Below are 18,139 nucleotides of genomic sequence, written 5' to 3'. Positions count from 1 at the left end.
AGTGCCAGTGTAGACAGTGCTATGTTGGCGTCGTGGATTAACTGTGCCACTGAGAGAGTTCTCTCTTGTCAGAGTAGAACGTCTTCATTGACGCACTACTGCTGTGCCGATGCAGAGTTTTAAGTGTAGACTTTCCCTGAGTACCTTTCACACATCTGAAGGAGAGCTCCATGTGGCTCGAAAGCTTGTCTCTCTCCCCAGCAGAAGTTTGTCCAATAAAAGATATTACCTCACCCACCTTGTCTTTCTAACATCCTGGGACCGACACGGCTACAACAACACTGCATACATCATTACATCTTTGGAAAACTCCAGCCTAAATGAGTGGCCTAATTTTTCAGAGCTGCTGTGTTCCTGGCCCATGACTGGGGCTCCAAGTATTACACCCCTGATAGTAATAAATGAAATACTGCTGCTTCTCCTTGACACAGATAGTCTTTATGGCTGCCCAGTGCCCCTGAGAACAAGGCAGATTTCATTTAGATGCGTCAATGTGTCATTGACCTGAAGGCAGTGAAAAACTCCAACTGAGAATTCTATTCTAGTAAAGTGGGTTTTTTACCCACAAAATCTTATGCCCAAATAAATCTGGTAGTCTTTAAGGTGCCACCGGACTCCTCGTTGTTTTTGTGGATACAGACTAACACGGCTACCCCTCTGATACTATTCTATCCGAGTGTTTTTTATACCACTTTCATCACCGTAGCATCTGAGTGCCTTCCAGTAGTGCATTAAACATCTGTCTAATATCTAAAAGTTTAGGCACCGAGGTCTAACAATTTGGGCTTAAAAATATGTTTTTAACCCTCCCATAAAAAGACCCAGAAAACTGTACTGTACAGCTGACTAAAGAACCAGGCTTCATTTGGACTCTTGTGTTTTGGAATGATCCTAGCTTTTTCTTGGGTCATGAAAGAAAAGGAAAATGAGATTTGGAATCCCCAAGCACTTTCAAATTTGGGTTTTGGCTTGGAGCGTCTGTTTCTGACAGAGTGGGGCTTGGCGCTTCAGAGTATAAACACCCCACAGCCCAGTGAAAAAAACAATCTTCCCATGAAGTCTATGAATGGGTTTTGCATCATCAGAATGGGAAACTTGGAACCGGAATGCAAGTGCCAGCTGATCCAGAGTTCCGTTTGAATATTCAGAGTTACTTGGTCCAGGAGGTTCCTTGTTCTTAAAGAAATAGACACTTGAAGTGACAGAAGAAAACCTTTGTTGTTTTTGGTTTGAAGTTTGATTTCATGCATACTGTGAGGAACCATAAAATCAATTAACCTGATTAAGTGACAAACATTAAACTTAGATGTTAAATTATTTGCAGCCTTTAATTTTGTGCTAGCACCTTAGGTTCCACGATGACAGGATGCTTTGAAGACAGATACTTAGACCTGTTAAATAGAAAGACAGGTGGAAAGACATGGGATATCAAGAAGGAACTGCATCAGGAGAGGTATAGCCTACATAACAGAGGCCTTTGTGCAACCTGAGACTCAACCTCATTTGTGAACTAGAAGACCAAAAGATTCAGACTCATGATCTTGTTCAGCAATAAGGATGGGGTATTTTTTGGTGGGAGACCAGTGTGTGGTATTGCAGCTGGAACTCGAAATGTTACACATGGAGTGAACCCGCAAGAACCAGAGAAGTTCCAGGAGGAATGTTACATTGACAAGGAGCAAGATCTCAAGGGATGGCATTGTCAGGAAGAGCCACAGGGCTGTCGCAGTCATGAGCATAGAGACTGTTACAGCAGCTGTTGGTCTTTCACCTGAGGGTGATGGTGAAAGATGAAGAATAACCTCCACAGCTTTAAACAGTTATTCTGTAAACACACTGCTGAAGGATGCCTGATCTGGGGTGGGGTTGTTATGTGCCTTCTAGAAAGTTTGTGAATGGTGCAAATTGAAAGAAGAAACAGGAGTTTTTCACCTGTCACCACTGTTTCTGGGGAAGCGCATAAGGCTGATGCTAGAACAAGCTCTTGTGCTACAATGAGCGCTGTTCTGCTGGTGATGGAAGCATAGTGCAGATGCTTCTGCCTGCTCAGTAAAGGGGCTGGTACAAATTGTATGCAGGGTTTCCATGCCAGTGACTCTGAGAAGCCGTCAGAGGCGTCTCCCTAGAAAAACTGTGAGATGTATCTCTTCGTGGACAGTTTGAGGGCATGTCACAGGGATCTGAGAGTCTGAAAGCTGAACCAATCGGAAAGGCCGATGGGATGGTAGATTGGTACCGTATCTGCCAAGGGCTTCGTGGCACAGTCAACCCTTGGAAACGCCGGCCAGTTTGCCTGCTGGTGCTTCCCTTTGGAATGATAAATGCTCCAGTGACATTTCAAAGGATGGGCAACAAAGAGGCACCAGGTCTGAATGGGAATACATTTGTCTGCAGCTAGAGGTGTGAGGTATGCCCAAACCATGAACCAACTCTGTCTACGAGGCTGCTACCTAGAGCAGCAGACCTGTTGCTGGGGTGCTAAAGTGGGCACGGTGGGGGTGCTAAAGTGGTGAGCCTGTTAGGGTGGGGTGTACCAAAGACTGGTACACTATGAAGAAAGCTTTTTGGGAGCAGGGGGGTTACTGCTGCAGTACCATTGGGAGCACCTGACACAGAACAGCATGCGTTGAACCGCATCCAGCCGAAGGAGACAGAAGGCTGTACTGAGAGTATCACTGGAAACATAATGGGGGTGGTTTCTGAAATGATTCCCTGAGTCTGCTCTTGCTGAAATTAATGGGAAGACTAGGAAGCTCGGTCAACGCCACTTGCCTTTGAAAATGCCAGCCTCTAAGGCCACTCCCTAAAGGGTCAACACACCCCTCATCTTGGGTACTGCAGCCAACTGTCTTCTACGCACAGGAGAAAGGATACAGCACAAATAGAGATGTGATGCAGAAGAGCAAAGAAGAATATCAGGGTCTTGGATAGATTTATAAAGGTCAGGACTTAGTGTAGAGGGGAGGTGGCATGATGGAGAGAATAAACAGTACAGTGGGTGCTCCCCTTCATGCCATTCCCATAACACAACCACTATAGGGAGCACATGGTGGAATTTAAAAGCCACCTATATAAAGATGATAAAAGAAAAAAAGTACTTGCACCCAGTGTGTAATTAACCTGTGGAACTCATTCCCATTGGTATTACTGTGGCAATGGGCTGAGTAGTAAGTGTTTCATAAAAACTTTAGTCTTGAATGGGCTACATTTTCCAAAGTGGCTTAAGACGCCTTTGAAAGTGGCCTGGTTTTCAGAAAGGTGCTGAGCCCCCACTCTCTGAAAAGCAGTCCCCAGAAAGGGTCTCAAGTCATGCTTCCAAAAATGGAGGCAACCAAAATCAATAGTCACTTCAGAAAAGTCAGGCCTGCTGCAGGTAACAAGCTCTGCCATTCCACGACCAAGGCAAAAAATGTGGGCATGTTATAACGCTCCTGCTACCGGGCACGAACCAGTCACTGGCTGATGGAGGTAAGGAACAAAATTCCCCCTGGGGAAGGGAATTGTATAAATGCACCTTCATCTAAAGCTGCTGACATTGGTCACTGTGAGAGACTGGGTACGGGACTATGTGGAGCCTAATCCAGTGTGGCAATTCCTCCATTTCTAGGGCATGAGCAGGTTTTAACTCACTAAAGTGAATGGCAGAGATTGTGACACCTCTGTAGGCAGCATTACTGAAATACCGTGTCAAGACCAAAAAGCCCTATTCCCTAGTTAAACCTTTTCAGCAGAGCTGGTGTCAGGGTCCTTGTAGCATTGCTATTCCAAGATAATACAATGACTTTGCACACCGATGAGTTGCTGTGAAAATGGGGCTGAATGATACTAAACATAGGGTTGCCAACTCTCACAAGTTTAGTATGAGTCTTGTGACATTTGATGTTTTCCTTTAAGCCCCAGCTCCTGGAGGCATGTGATTAGGGGTGAATCTGAACTTTCATTTAAAACAGTTTCTAGCCTTTGTGGTTGAAGAGAAAAACTTGAAAATTGGACCCGAATGTGAACCGAAAGCAAAATAAAAATCCCTAAATTGATTATTTTTTTAAACAGAACCTCTTGATTTTTTAAATCAGTCTGATGATTTTTGGAGCTTGGCTCTTGATTTTTTGACATCTTGGGATTGGCAGTGCTGTAAATATGTCCTGGGGCCATAGGAAATCTAAGCCAGTGGGGCCATGGAAACAAAAACGGAGGGATGAAAATGGATAGGCGGGTGACAAAGTTTTCTGGCCACGTGCACTGCCAAAGAAATGCACTATGCCCATTCTCTCGAGGGGAACAAAGAGGCAGCTGAAGTGCGGTTCTAACTTGGGGAAGTGACTGCAAAATTGTATTGGGTTTGTTGTCTCACAGTGACTCCTCAATGGAGAAGTCGAAAGATCCTGCTTTTAAATGCCAGCCCCGCAAACTCAGCTTGGGAACTGAGTGTGGAGCTGGGCTCTTTTTGTATCGTCAACACTGACAGTGAGTCTGCAACTGCACTCAGCTCTGGAGATGACGCACAAGCCAGATGAGAAGTATGGGAGAGGGCTGGGCTGGGCTGGGCTGGAGGGGACTGAGCACAGGGCTGAGCCTGGGGAAGCCCTAGTTTCCAATCCTCACTCTGCTGGAAATCTCTGTCTCAGGTGGGGTTAGTCATTGTTGCCTTCTTGTGCCTCAGTTTCCCCATCTGTAACATGGGGGGATAACAGTGCTACCCACTCACCTTGCATTGGGGCTGTGAGGGTGAATTGCATAACATCTGCCCTGCACTTTGAGCCTGTAAATCGCTATATCCCTTCGTCATGTTATCAGGAGTATAAAGTGGGGAAAAAGTAAAGACATACATGGGGAATAGGATGATGCAGTAAGAAGAGGCCTGTTTAAACTCTGTCTAATCCTTTTGTCATTGTAGCATCTCACACGCCCCTGTGAGGTAGGTAAATGCTAACATGCCCATGTTACAGATGGAGAACAGAGGCACAGAGACGCTAGGGCACAGACCACACTACATACATCACTCTAGTATCCCGGCTGAGTCCCCCACCACCCCGTGGAGACGCAGCTGTTTTCCTGGTATAGTTAAACCACTTCCCCGAATGACATATGCTATGCCAACAAAAGGGCTCATTGGCCAGGGTAAGCTGTGGCTACGTGGGGGTTTTGCAGGCACAGCTCTGGGAACATGATTTTGTTTCTCTCCCAACTGACAAAGCTTTGCTGGAAAAATTGGTAGCATAGCCCAGGCCTAAGTGATTTTCCCAAGATCATGCAGAAAGGCGGTGGTAGAGAAGGGACCTGAACCAAGAGCTGGGGAGTCCCAAGTCAGTGATCTAACCACTGGGCCATCCTTGCTCCCTGAAAAGCTGCTCTTGAGAGCAATACTGCACTTAATGGTTTGTCTGGGCAGCATCTTTGCTGAAGGCTGAAGGACTGGCCCAGCAGAGGGTTTGTCTATGGGGGAGGGGAAATGACCAGCATAGCTGTAGTGCTATAACTATTGTACAATAGCTTTTCTAGAATAACTTTCCAGTGTGGACACACTATTGGGAAATAAAAAGTGACTTTACTCTGGAGTCAGCACTCCATGTAATTATTCTGAAATCATTCCACCTGGGGGAGTTAGGATGGAATAGCTAAACTAGACCAGAGTGGAATAGCCATGCCAGGAAATCTCTCCCATGTCGACATGGTCTCAGTATTCACCCTAAATGCTCTCATGTGCCCCTCCTGGACAGCAGAGGCAGGCCGGGTTGTGTATTTACCTGGGAACAACCTATCTCCAGGACTAGGATCCTAGATGCGGAGCTGGTTGATGGTTATAGAAGCAAACGAGTTTCATTTTGATAGTCCTGTATTTTACTTACGTGTCGGCCCTTTGGAGTGTTTTTATGAGTGTTGCTGTTTGTTTTCTGAGCCTGTTTCCATTTTGCTCTGCTTTTGTATCCTCTGTAAATAGCCCAAGCGGTAGTGTTAGAGCCTGTAAATAAATAAACTTGACCTTTTTATCTGTTTGTCCCCAACCTTGTGGAGGCAGCTTTATTGAAGCCCCTTGTTGCCACGTGCCAAAGAAGAGAGCAGAGCTAAAGGAGACGTCCTTGGACCCTGGAGAAGCTAAGCCAGTACCTGCTCTATTTGGGCTTGGCTACCCTAGGGGCATTTGCACTGGTGTGACTATAGCAATGTACTGGGGAGCTCGCTGGTGCAATGAGAGCCGCTCTCTGGCTATTGAAAATAAGGGTCTAGGTGATACTCAGTGATAGAGAAACCCAGGCTTCTTCATCTCCTTCCCCCACTTTTATTAACTAGCTCACATTCCTTCCCCCCCCCCCACCTATCCCACCGATAGAACCCAGGAGTCCTGGCTCCCAGCCCCTCCTGCTCTAACCCACTAGATGCCATTCCCCTCCCCCAGAGCCGGGAACACAACCCAGGAGTCCTGATTCCCAGCCCCCCACCTCTATCCCACTAGACCCCACTCCTCTCTCCGAGCCAGGGATAGATTCCAGGAGTCCTAGCTCCCAGCCCCCCCTCAACCCACTTGATCCCGCTCCCCTCCCAGAGCCAGAGAAAGAACCCAGGAGGTGTTCCAGGGGTACATCAGCTCATCTAGATATTTGCCTAGTTTTACAGCAGGCTACCTGAAAAGCACTAGCGAAGTGAGTACAAACTAACATTTCATCCAGACAATGATTTGTTTACACTGTTCTATGTACTAGATCAGCGGTTCTCAAACTGTCAGCGAGTTTGTGTAATGGGTTCGCCCAGGCCAGCATTACACTCGCTGGGGCCCAGGGCAACAAGCCAAAGACCGAACCCCACCACCCGGGGCCAAAGCTGAAGTTTTTAAGTGAGGTGAACCTTAGGGGAACACAAGACAAATCAGCCTCCTGAAAGGGGGGCCAGTTGTCTGGAAAGGTTGAGAGCCACTGGCTTAGAGCATGTGCCGACTCCCCCCCCCCCACCCGCCTCCGAGTAAGAAATTGAACATCAGCTGCGTGCTGCCCTTAGGAAGGGAGTGATGCTGCTGTGGGCCAGTCAGGTTGTCTCCAAGATGAGGCTACATGCGCCGTCTGTCTGGAGTATTTCCAAGATCCGGTCATTTTAGACAGTGTGGCCACATCCTTGGCTGCTCCTGCATCAGCCAGTGCTGGGAGGAGTGGGAGACAAATGTCCCCAGTGTGGTGAAACCACCCAGCATAGACAGCTGAGGCCCGACAGGCAGCTGGCGAGGATGCTGGAGCTAGTGAGTAGCCAGCAGCAGAAAAGCCCAAGGGAAGAGTGTGTGAGATAGATACAGAGAGGGGTTGAAGCTATTCTCCAAGGAGGATCAAGCCCCCATAAATGTCAGCTGCAGGGATCACAGGGCTCTCACCGTGGTCCCCAGCCAGGGGGGTGGAGTCGTAGGGCATGATCCTGCAGTGTCGCACTTCCAATGGGTCATTTAACCTGCTCTCCAGCGGGCCCAACCCTACCTGGGTAACTAGGCCGCAGCTAAAGCATTGTCTTTCACAGAGTTGGGCAGCTCAGCCTGGCAGACGCAGTATCTGTGTGCAGATGTAGGGACCAACTCCCCTCTAATTAACCGTGGTGTAAATCAGGAGTAACTCCCATTACAACAGGGCCAATTCCCCCTCACTCATCTGGTATAAATCAGGAGTAATCCCATTGGAGTCATGAGGGCCAATTCCTCTCCTGCTCACCCTCATGTAAACCAGGAGTAACCCCACCGGAGTCACTGGGGCTTATTCCCCTCCCCTCACCCTGGTGTAAATCAGGAGTAACCCCACTGGAATCACTGGGGCTTATTCCCTTCCCCTCACCCTCATGTAAACCAGGAGTAACCCCACTGGAGTCACTGGGGCTTATTCTCCTCCCCTTCCCCTGGTGTAAATCAGGAGTAACCACTCCTCCTCACCCTGGTGTAAATCAGGAGTAACCCCACTGGAATCACTGGGGCTTATTCCCCTCCCCTCCCCCTGGTGTAAATCAGGAGTAACCCCACTGGAGTCACTGGGGCTTATTCCCCTCCCCTCACCCTGATGTAAATCAGGAGTAACCCCACTGGAATCACTGGGCCCCATTCTCTTCTCACTCGCCCTGGTGTAAAGCAGGAGTAATGTCACTGGGGCCAATTCCTCTCTCACCCTGGTGTAAACCAGGAATAAGCCTGTTCTGCAAATTGAAAGCAGCACCAAACCTTTTCAATGTGAAACAAAGTAAACAAGTTTTGTTTTGTTTGTATTTGTGTGTGTGTGGATTATTATAAACAGAAAAATTTGAGACAAACCCAAAGCATTCATTTTGTTTCCATGTTTTTCCCATTTTTTTTTTAAAAAGCTTCACAACAAATTTCAAACCAAAGAAAAGTTTTTCGTTGCATGTGAAATTCTCGGTTAAGGTTAATTTGGAGTTTGGGGCCAGTCCTAATATTAAATGACATATCACTGGCCTTTTGCGACGGAATCAAGGTCATAGCTTCCTTGACGAAACCCTTGAATGGATTCAGAGTCACTCTCGTGTCCATACAGAATTTCTTTGAAGATTGGCACCATCAAAGAGTTCTTGGCTGTGTCCTCCAACAGAATGCTTAGAGGACAACTCTGCAAGGAAAGCCACCTGCTCCTATTGCAATTTCCATTGGAAGGGGTGAGCCAGGCCTATGTACATATCAGTAGCAGAGCTGCAATACTGCTAACCCCAAGCAGTCAAAAGTCATGAGCCAGCTCCCCCAAAAATCATGACATTGGCTTAGAGATCAAGAAATTTTCAAAATAATTAATGTTGGGTTCTGTTTATTTATCTTCCAGGTTGTGAGCCTGTAACAGTTGTGCTGTGAAACTTTTTTCTGCCCCTGTACAGCATGAAACAAACTACTTTCCTAAAGCTTCTCACCTGACACCTGAAGTTCAGGGAGGAGGTGAATGGGAAAGGGGCTTAAGAAAACACCAAGTGTCATGACACTTGTGAGAAAAATTGGCAAGACGAGGTGGTTGAAAGTTTGTATTCAAAAATTTGGGGGGGAAAGGCTGCATTTGGATATAAATGGATATAAATTGGCAGTCGGGAAGTTTAGGATTGAAATTAGACGAAGGTTTCTAACCATCAGGGGAGTGAAATTCTGGAACAGCCTACCGAGGGAAACAGTGGGGGCGAAGGACCTCTCTGGCTTTAAGATTAAGCTTGATAAGTTTATGGAGGGAATGGTTTGATAGGAGAACACTATTTAGTCAATAGGTCAATAACGTGCTGCCACTGGTAATTAGTACCGAGAGTCAATGTTGGGATATTGAAAGTCTTTTTCCTGAGTGTCTGGCTGGAGAGTCTTGCCCGCATGCTCGGGGTTCAGCTGATCACCATATTTGGGGTCGGGAAGGAATTTTCCTCCAGGGTAGATTGGCAGTGGCCCTGGAGGTTTTTCGCCTTCCTCCGCAGCATGGGGCAGGGGTCGCTTGCTGGAGGATTACCTGCTACTTGAAGTCTTTAAACCAGGATTTGGGGACTTCAACAGCTGAGTCAAGGGAGAGAATTGTTTCAGGAGTGGGTGGGTCAGCTTTTGTGGCCTGCATTTTGTGGGAGGTCAGACTAGATGATCATAACGGTCCCTTCTGATCTTAAGTTCTATGATTCTATGATTCCCCCCCCCCCCAAAAAAAGGAATTATGTTTTGGCAAAACCCACTAAGATTTCCTTGACTTTTCCCCCCCTTTCTGGATGGGCGGAGGATTTGTTTGGCATAGAAACATAGGTATCTGGCACCAGACTGGATCAGAACCGCAACCCATTTAGCCCCATATCCCATCTCTGATAATGACCAGCAGCAGCTGCTTCAGAGGAAAGTGTAAGAACTCCACAGTGGTAGACGTGGGATAATTTGCCCCCCGATTTAGATCTCATCCTGGTCTCTAATAGCTAAAGATCGGCCCAAACTCTGGAGCAAGAGGTTCAATATCCCTTCCAAAAATGGCTGGTAGCACCAGCTGGCATAACTCTGGCTATTCTTTGACTATCCACAGCCATTTCTGGTTTTCAGATTGCCAGTTTCGGTCACATCGGTTGTTGGATTATTCCCAAAATGGAAATATTTTCAGTTTCTGTGATTGACTAGTGTTGGAAAAGAACAACATTTGAGTGAAAACAAAATCTACGGAAAACTTCAGGGAAAAAATGAATCTGCTTTGGAAATGGAAGGCGTTTGAAATTTTTTTAAGTTTTCATGGTTGAGAACATAAGAATGGCCATACTGGGTCAGACCAAAGGTCTACCTAGCCCAATGTCCTGTCTTCCGACAGTGGCCAATGCCAGATGCCCCAGAGGGAATTAACAGAACAGGGCAATCATCAAATGATCCATCCCCTGTCACCCATAAATACATTTTTGCTTATTCTAACAAACTTCTTTTTTTCCTACATAAGGAACAATGAAACACTGGCAACAGAGCATGTGTTGTTGCTCTCCAATCTACTCCAACCTAAATCACCCAGAATGCTGCTTTTTTATAAGTAAAACAATTCCCCAAACAAACTGCAACCAGTGGAGAGCTGCAGTCTCTCCATACATGTCTTTCCCAGTCAGCAGAAAAAAATTGATGGTTAAAGGTGACACCAAACTAATAATCTTTGGCAAGCTCTGGAAACTTACCAGTTGCAAACTAGACACTTTAGAAAGATCGGACTCTGGCGCTCTTTATTGTATTTCTTAGGGCTGATCACACAGGTTTTGTATGGGTTTAACTATTTCAGTTAGGAGTATGATTTTTCTAGTTATATCATCTCAACCCCTAGTGTAGACACAGTTAGATGAGTACTGCTTTATCCTCGTCAAATACAAGAATAAACTATTGATTTAACTGTTTCCACACTAGAGGAGTGGTGTGTCACTTTCACTATGCGAGTGCAGTTTAGGTAGTACAATATTTGTGTGTAGACAAGGCCTTAGAAAGACATCCAATTTGGATTCATTTGAAGCCTGGGATTTCTAAGGAAGCTGGGCAAATTTTTAAAATCCCATCATGAATTTAGGTTGGAGGTCTCTTTCCAAAAGATATGCTTTAGCTCAATCACAAGCTATGGGCTAGGTGTGGGACTCACTGATTAAGTTTCTATGGCTGTGTTATAGAGGAGATCAAACTAAATGATCACAATGGTCCCTTTTGGTCTTGGACTCTATAAATCTATAAAACTCAGTCCTTTCTTTCTCAGGAATGAAAGGAAAAGAGATATTATTGTTTATTATTATTATTGTATTATTTTATTTTTTATATTTAATTGATAAATTAAACAATAATAAGTCACCAGGACCAGATGGTATTCATCCAAGAGTTCTGAAGGAACGCAAATGTGAAATTGCAGAACTACTAACTGTGGTATGTAACCTATCATTTAAATCTGCTTCTGTGAATGAATGAAAGATAGCTTATTAACATATTTTTTTTAAAAGGCTTCAGAGGCAATCCTGGCAATTACAGGCCAGGAAGCCTAACCTCAGTACCAGGCAAATTTGTTGACACTATAGTGAAGAACAGAATTATCAGACACATAGATGAACACGATTTGTTGGGGAAATTGTGCCTCGCCAGTCTAGTAGAATTCTTTGAGGGGGTCAACAAGCATGTGGACAAGGGTGATCCAGCAGATATAGTGTACTTAGACTTGCAGAAAGCCTTTGACAAGGTCCCTCACCAATGGCTCTTAAGCAAAGTAAACTGTCATGAGGTAAGAGGGAAGGTCCTCTCCTGGATCAACAACTGGTTAAAAGACAGGAAACAACAGGTAGGAATAAATGGTCAGTTTTCAGAATGAAGAGAGGTAAGTAGTGGTGTCCCCCAGGGGTCTGTACTGCGACCAGTACTGTTCATCATATTCATAAATGATCTGGAAAAAGAATTAAACAGCGACGTGGCAAAATTTGCAGATGATACAAAATTAATCAAGATAGTTAAGTCCACAGCAGACTGCAAAGAGCTACAAAGGGATCTCACAAAACTGAGTGACTGGGCAACAAAATGGCAGATGAAATTCAGTGTTGATAAATGCAAAGTAATGCACATTGGAAAACATAAGCCCAACTATACATATACAATGATGGGAGTCTAAATTATCTGCTACCACTCAAGAGAGAGATCTTGGCGTCATTGTGGATAGTTCTCTGAAAACATCCACTCAATGTGCAGTGGCAGTCAAAAAAGCTAAAAGGACGTCAGGAACCTTTAGGAAAGGGATAAATATCATAATGCATCATAATTTTCATAATTAAAATTATTAGTAAATATCATAATGCAAATATCATAATGGCATGCTTGACTACTGTGCACAATTCTAGTCACCCTATCTCAAAGAAGATACATTGGAATTGGAAAAGGTACAGAGAAGGGAAACAAAAATGATTAGGAGTATGAAGCAGCTTCAATATGAGGAGAGATTAAAAAGACTGTGACTTTTCAGATTGGAAAAGAGACGACTAGGGGGGATATGATTGAGGTCTATAAAATCATGACTCGTGTGGAGAAAGTAAAGAAGTGTTATTTACTCCTTCCAATAACACAAGAACCAGGGGGTCACCTGATGAAATTAATAGGCAGCAGATTTCAAACTAACAAAAGGAAGTATTTCTTCACATAACACACTGTCAACCTGTGGAACTCATTGCCAGGGGATGTTGTGAAGGCCAAGACTATAACAGGGTTAAAAAATAATTAGATCAGTTCATGGAGGTTAGGTCCATCAAAGGCTATTAGCCAGGATAGGCAGGGATGCAACCTCATGCTCTGGGTGTCCCTAGCTTCTATTTGCCAGAGGCTGGCAGCAGACAACAGGGGCTGGATCACTGGATCATTGCCTGTTCTGCTCAGTCCCTCTGGGGTACCTGGCATTGGCCACTGTCAGTAGACAGGATACTGGGCTAGATGGACCATTGGCCCAACCCGGTACGGCCATTCTCATGTTCTTATTAACAAAACCCTAGGTCTGATAACACACATGCAATGGGATGTCACATCTTTCACTCTTTCTTTCCTCTAGAGAATCTGCTATCAGAGCCAAGGAAGCAACAAGGTAAAATTCTGGGAACTGAGGAGACAAGTGAAAAAAAATTGGGCTGAAACCTCAGCTGCTATAAAATGTGCTTGTACCAATGAATCCAATGGAGAAATGTCGATTCACACCAGCTGGGGACCTGGTCTATTGACCCCAATGGAGCTATAGCTAATTGATACTTTCTGGGGGTCTGGCCCCATTGACTCCAAAAAAGCTACGGCCCATTGACACCAGCTGGGAATCTGGCCCCATTGACTCCAAAGGAGAAATGGCTGATTTACATCAGGTGGGGATCTGGCCCCATTGACTCTAACGGAGCGATGCCCATTGACACCAACTGTGGATCTGGTCCATTATGTGAAAGATGAAGATTAACTAAAAGTAAAATTTTTATTCCATACGCAGTTACATTTCCCTTGACCGAACATCCCAGCTTGAGACCTAGAGCTAGAGATCAAATAAATAACATCTATACATATTTTATGTCATCAGGTTTTTTTATCAAATAAATAACATCTATACATATTTTATGTCATCAGCAAAAGGAATAAAAGTCAAAGAGTTAGGCTGCAAATTTTATTCACACAGGTATATACACATGGCAATACACGCACCTCCCTACACAAAGACACACAGTCTCTTACACACATACAGGCACACACTTGCCTACACAGAGACACTTTTTCAGACACTTTTCCAGGGGCTGCCTAAATCACTCAGTCGGGAATGGAGGAGAGTGGGCTGGAAGGGAAAAGTTGGGGGGTTGGGGGTGGAGGAGAGAGGAGAGGGGGAGGGAAAGAGGCCAAAGATGAGAGCAGGGTAGGGGTGAGAGGGGGCAGTGAAGGAGAGAGGAGGGGTGTGGGGGACATGTGGGGTGGATGGAGATGCAGGGGGAGGCAGAAGGCTACAGGTGCATGAGGATGTGGGGGGCACAGGGGTGTATAGGGACATAATGGGAGTGCAGCAGTGTATGGAGGTGAATGGGGTGCAGGGCTGTGGAAGAAGAGGGCCATGGGGGTGGCGGCTCTGGGAGGTGGAGAGAATGAGTGGGAGAGCACTGTAAGGGGTACAGGGCTGGGATGGGTAGGTGTGGGGGGCAGGACAGGATGGGATGGATGCAGTGAGGGAGATGAGGGGGAAGGGCTGGGATGAGGAAGGATGCAGTGAGGGAGATGGCGGTGCAGCCTCATTCCCAGCACTTGGAGATTAGGATACACATACCTCGAGCTCCTGGGTGCCGGCAATGGGGCTAGAGACAGACCGCGGTTTGCTGCAGGGCATGTGCCGCAGCTCGAGCCCAGCCACACAAGGGAGGTGCGCAAGGAGAAGAGGGCCAGGCAGCAGCGGGAGAAGCACAAGCCATGCAACCCTTCAACAGCCGCCTGCTGAGCACTCGAGTCGTGCTTGCGCTAGTTCTCCCCTGGCCTGGCTCAGCCAATGGGAGCTGTACCAGACAGGCCAGCTGCTTCCCAACCTGGGAGCCTGCCAGCCCCGCTGCGCAGCGGAGCCGCCAACTGGACAGTCAACGGTGCTGATGAGAGTTGCCAGGATCCCTTTTTGACCAGGTGTTCCGGTCCAAAACTGGACACTTGGTCACCCTAAACTGCAGTGAAATATCCCCTGGAGCCATTCTAGAAAGAAATTCCAGGAGCTCGAGCCTTTAATCTGGATTCACTTTAGAATCCGGATTTATAATCTCTACTGGTAACTTTGACTGCACTTCCACGCCAACCTGCATAGGGAGGGGCTGCTTCAGAGCATCTTCCTTCGTCAAATGAAGAACTAGATTTTGTTGCATATGGGATTCTCTTAAAATAGACCATCCCCCACTCAGATCTAATGCTGGGGATTATTCTAAATCTGAAAGGAAACCCACTCAGGGTCAGGATGAGCTCTCCCCTGACATCTAGTGAGCCCTGGGAGGAGAGAGGCCAGAAGCAGACTGGACTTGCAGTGGACACACCTAGGCGCTCAGCTGCCAAAGTGATCAACTTTGGCTGGTGTTGAGTTATAAATCATTTTAGCATTGAGCACAGGGGGAGTGATGTTATCCTGACTGTAGGAGCAAAGGGCAGCAGAACTGTGTCCTGATTGAGGAGGTCACCCTCACCTGAACCCCACTTGCTAAGCAGATGTCAGATCCCACTGAAGGTGGGAGGGTGGTGTGTGCAGAAGTTCTTCCATGCTGCAGATTCTGCCTAAAGAGCCCTAGACAGTATTTGACTCTCCCCTCTCCAGTGGCTTAAGACAGAGCTGATGAGACTCAGTTGAGCTCACTTGCTTCTGTTCAGAGGTTCCTAGAGCTGCAGTCGCTGAGGAGCAGGTCTAGGGACTAAGCCTTAGCCCCAGTGTGAGGACCGTGTTGCAGAGAAAGACAATGAAGGGACAGCAGCACAGAGGAAACCCCCCCACACACACACTCAAGGAAATCGCTAAGACTTGGGCTGAGTGGGGGGACCTCAGAACGGGGCATCGCAGATGTGGCAGCAAGTGGCCAGCAGCAGAGGTGACAGCAAGCAGCTGGTGTGACATTCATTTGTGGGACTTTCACATGGGCAGGTGGGCACATGAGAAGACATGCTTTTGAACCAGTGGGTGTGGTGGTTTCACAAACTAATGCTGGGATCATTTCCCCTTTTTTATTTAAAAGTTTCTTTGTTGTGCACAGTTTCAGGGTTTAGTTTTCCCAGATTACTGGCGGGGGCTTGAGTTGGTTCTGTGTTGTATTGTCAAGAGGAACTCCTAGCTATTGAACCTGGCCCTTTTTGCTGCCAACTCCACCTGGCAGAAGGGTTACACATGTGATGTTGATGAGGATAGTGAGCACCTATTGGCTGCTTCAGAAAACAGGCTGCTCTCCGAAGCAAAGATCCCTCAGGCCCAGGGGAGTGTGACAGACCCAAACCAGTGGGGTACAGGAGTCTGGTAGAGGGCAAATATACTGGTCACTGGATGAGGAGTTTTCTGTTCCCTGAGTGACCAGAGCAGGGGCTGCACTAGAGTAATCAGGAACCTGCTAGAACCAATTAAGGCAGACAGGCTGATTAGAACACCTGCAGCCAATCAAGGCAGGCTAATTCTTCCAGCAACTAACATTCTTCCAGCAACTAACAGAAGTTGCTAGATCACAGGCCCTGGTTCTCATGGGTGACTTTAATCACCCCGATATCTGCTGGGAGAGCAATACAGCAGTGCACAGACAATCTAGGAAGTTTCTGGAAAGTGTAGGGGACAATTTCCTGGTGCAAGTGCTGGAGGAACCAACTAGGGGAAAAGCTCTTCTTGACCTGCTGCTCACAAACAGGGAAGAAATAGTAGAGGAAGCAATAGTGGATGGGAACCTGGGGGGCAGTGACCATGAGATGGTCGAGTTCAGGATCCTGACACAAGGAAAAAGGGAAAGCAGTAGAACAGAGACCCTGGACTTCAGAAAAGCAGACTTTGACTCCCTCAGGGAACTGATGGGCAAGGTCCCCTGGGAGAATAACATGACGGGGAAAGGAGTCGAGGAAAGCTGGCTGTATTTCAAAGAAACCTTATTGAGGTTGCAGGAACAAACCATCCCGATGTGTAGGAAGAGAAGTAAATATGGCAGGCGACCAGCTTGGCTTAACAGTGAAATCCTTGCTCGTCTTAAACACAAAAGAACAGCTTACAAGAAGTGGAAGATTGGACAAATAACCAGGGAGGAGTATAAAAGTATTGTTCAGGCATGCAGGTGTGAAATCAGGAAGGCCAAATCACACTTGGAGTTGCAGCTAGCCGGAGATGTTAGGAGTAACAAGAAGGGTTTCTTTAGGTATGTTAGCAACAGGAAGAAAGTCAAGGAAAGTGTGGGCCCCTTGCTGAATGAGGGAGGGAACCTAGTGACAGAGGATGTGGAGAAAGCTAGTGTACTCAATGCTTTTTTTGCCTCTGTCTTCACAGACAAGGTCAGCTCCCAGACAGCTGCACTCTGCAGCACGGTATGGGGAGGAGGTGACCAGCTCTCTGTGGAGAAAGAAGTAGTTCGGGACTATTTAGAAAAGCTGGACGAGCACAAGTCCATGGGGCCGGATGCACTGCATCCGAGGGTGCTAAAGGAGTTGGCCGATGAGATTGCAGAGCCATTGGCCATTATCTTTGAAAAATCATGGCGATCGGGGGAGGTCCCGGATGACTGGAAAAAAGCTAATGTAGTGCCCATCTTTAAAAAAGGGAAGAAGGAAGATCCAGGGAACTACAGGCCAGTCAGTCTCACCTCAGTCCCTGGAAAAATCATGGAACAGGTCCTCAAGGAATCAATCCTGAACCACTTAAAGGAGGGGAAAGTGATCAGGAACAGTCAGCATGGATTCACCAAGGGCAAGTCATGCCTGACTAACCTAATTGCCTTCTATGACGAGATAACCGGCTCTGTGGATGAGGGGAAAGCAGTGGATGTACTATTTCTGGATTTTAGCAAAGCTTTTGATACAGTCTCCCACAGTATTCTTGCCAGCAAGTTAAAGAAGTCTGGGCTGGATGAATGGACGGTAAGGTGGATAGAAAACTGGCTAGATGGTCGGGCTCAACGGGTAGTGATCAATGGTTCCATGTCTAGATGGCAGCCGGTATCAAGTGGAGTGCCCCAAGGGTCGGTGCTGGGGCCGGTTTTGTTCAATATCTTCATTAACGATCTGGAGGATGGTGTGGACTGCACCCTTAGCAAGTTTGCAGATGACACTAAACTGGGAGGAGTGGTTGATACGCTGGAGGGTAGGGATAGGATACAGAGGGACCTAGACAAATTAGAGGATTGGGCCAAAAGAAATATGATGAGGTTCAACAAGGACAAGTGCAGAGTCCTGCACTTAGGACGGAAGAATCCCATGCACTGCTACAGACTAGGGACCGAATGGCTGGGTAGCAGTTCTGCAGAAAAGGACCTAGGGGTTACGGTGGACGAAAAGCTGAATATGAGTCAACAGTGTGCCCTTGTTGCCAAGAAGGCTAATGGCATTTTGGGTTGTATAAGTAGGGGCATTTCCAGCAGATCAAGGGATGTGACTCTACTCAGCACTGGTGAGGCCTCATTTGGAGTACTGTGTCCAGTTTTGGGCCCCACACTACAAGAAGGATGTGGATAAATTGGAGAGAGTCCAGCG

At 46.7% G+C, this 18,139-nt stretch overlaps 1 protein-coding gene across 1 annotated transcript in view; it reads left to right on the top strand.

The window, feature by feature from the left end:
• LOC123345037 (zinc finger protein 665-like) overlaps nucleotides 1-13,423 on the top strand; it is a 40,724-nt gene extending 27,301 nt beyond the window's left edge. The window contains exon 6 of the transcript XR_006572698.1: nucleotides 12,999-13,423. The gene's annotated coding sequence lies outside the window, so the exon portion shown is untranslated. The remainder of the gene's footprint in view (nucleotides 1-12,998) is intronic.
• Nucleotides 13,424-18,139: the final 4,716 nt, after the last annotated feature.

Source organism: Mauremys mutica, chromosome 12, assembly GCF_020497125.1.
Source record: "Mauremys mutica isolate MM-2020 ecotype Southern chromosome 12, ASM2049712v1, whole genome shotgun sequence".
Lineage (NCBI taxonomy): Eukaryota > Metazoa > Chordata > Testudines > Geoemydidae > Mauremys > Mauremys mutica.
This window is presented reverse-complemented; position numbering and strand designations above follow the sequence as displayed.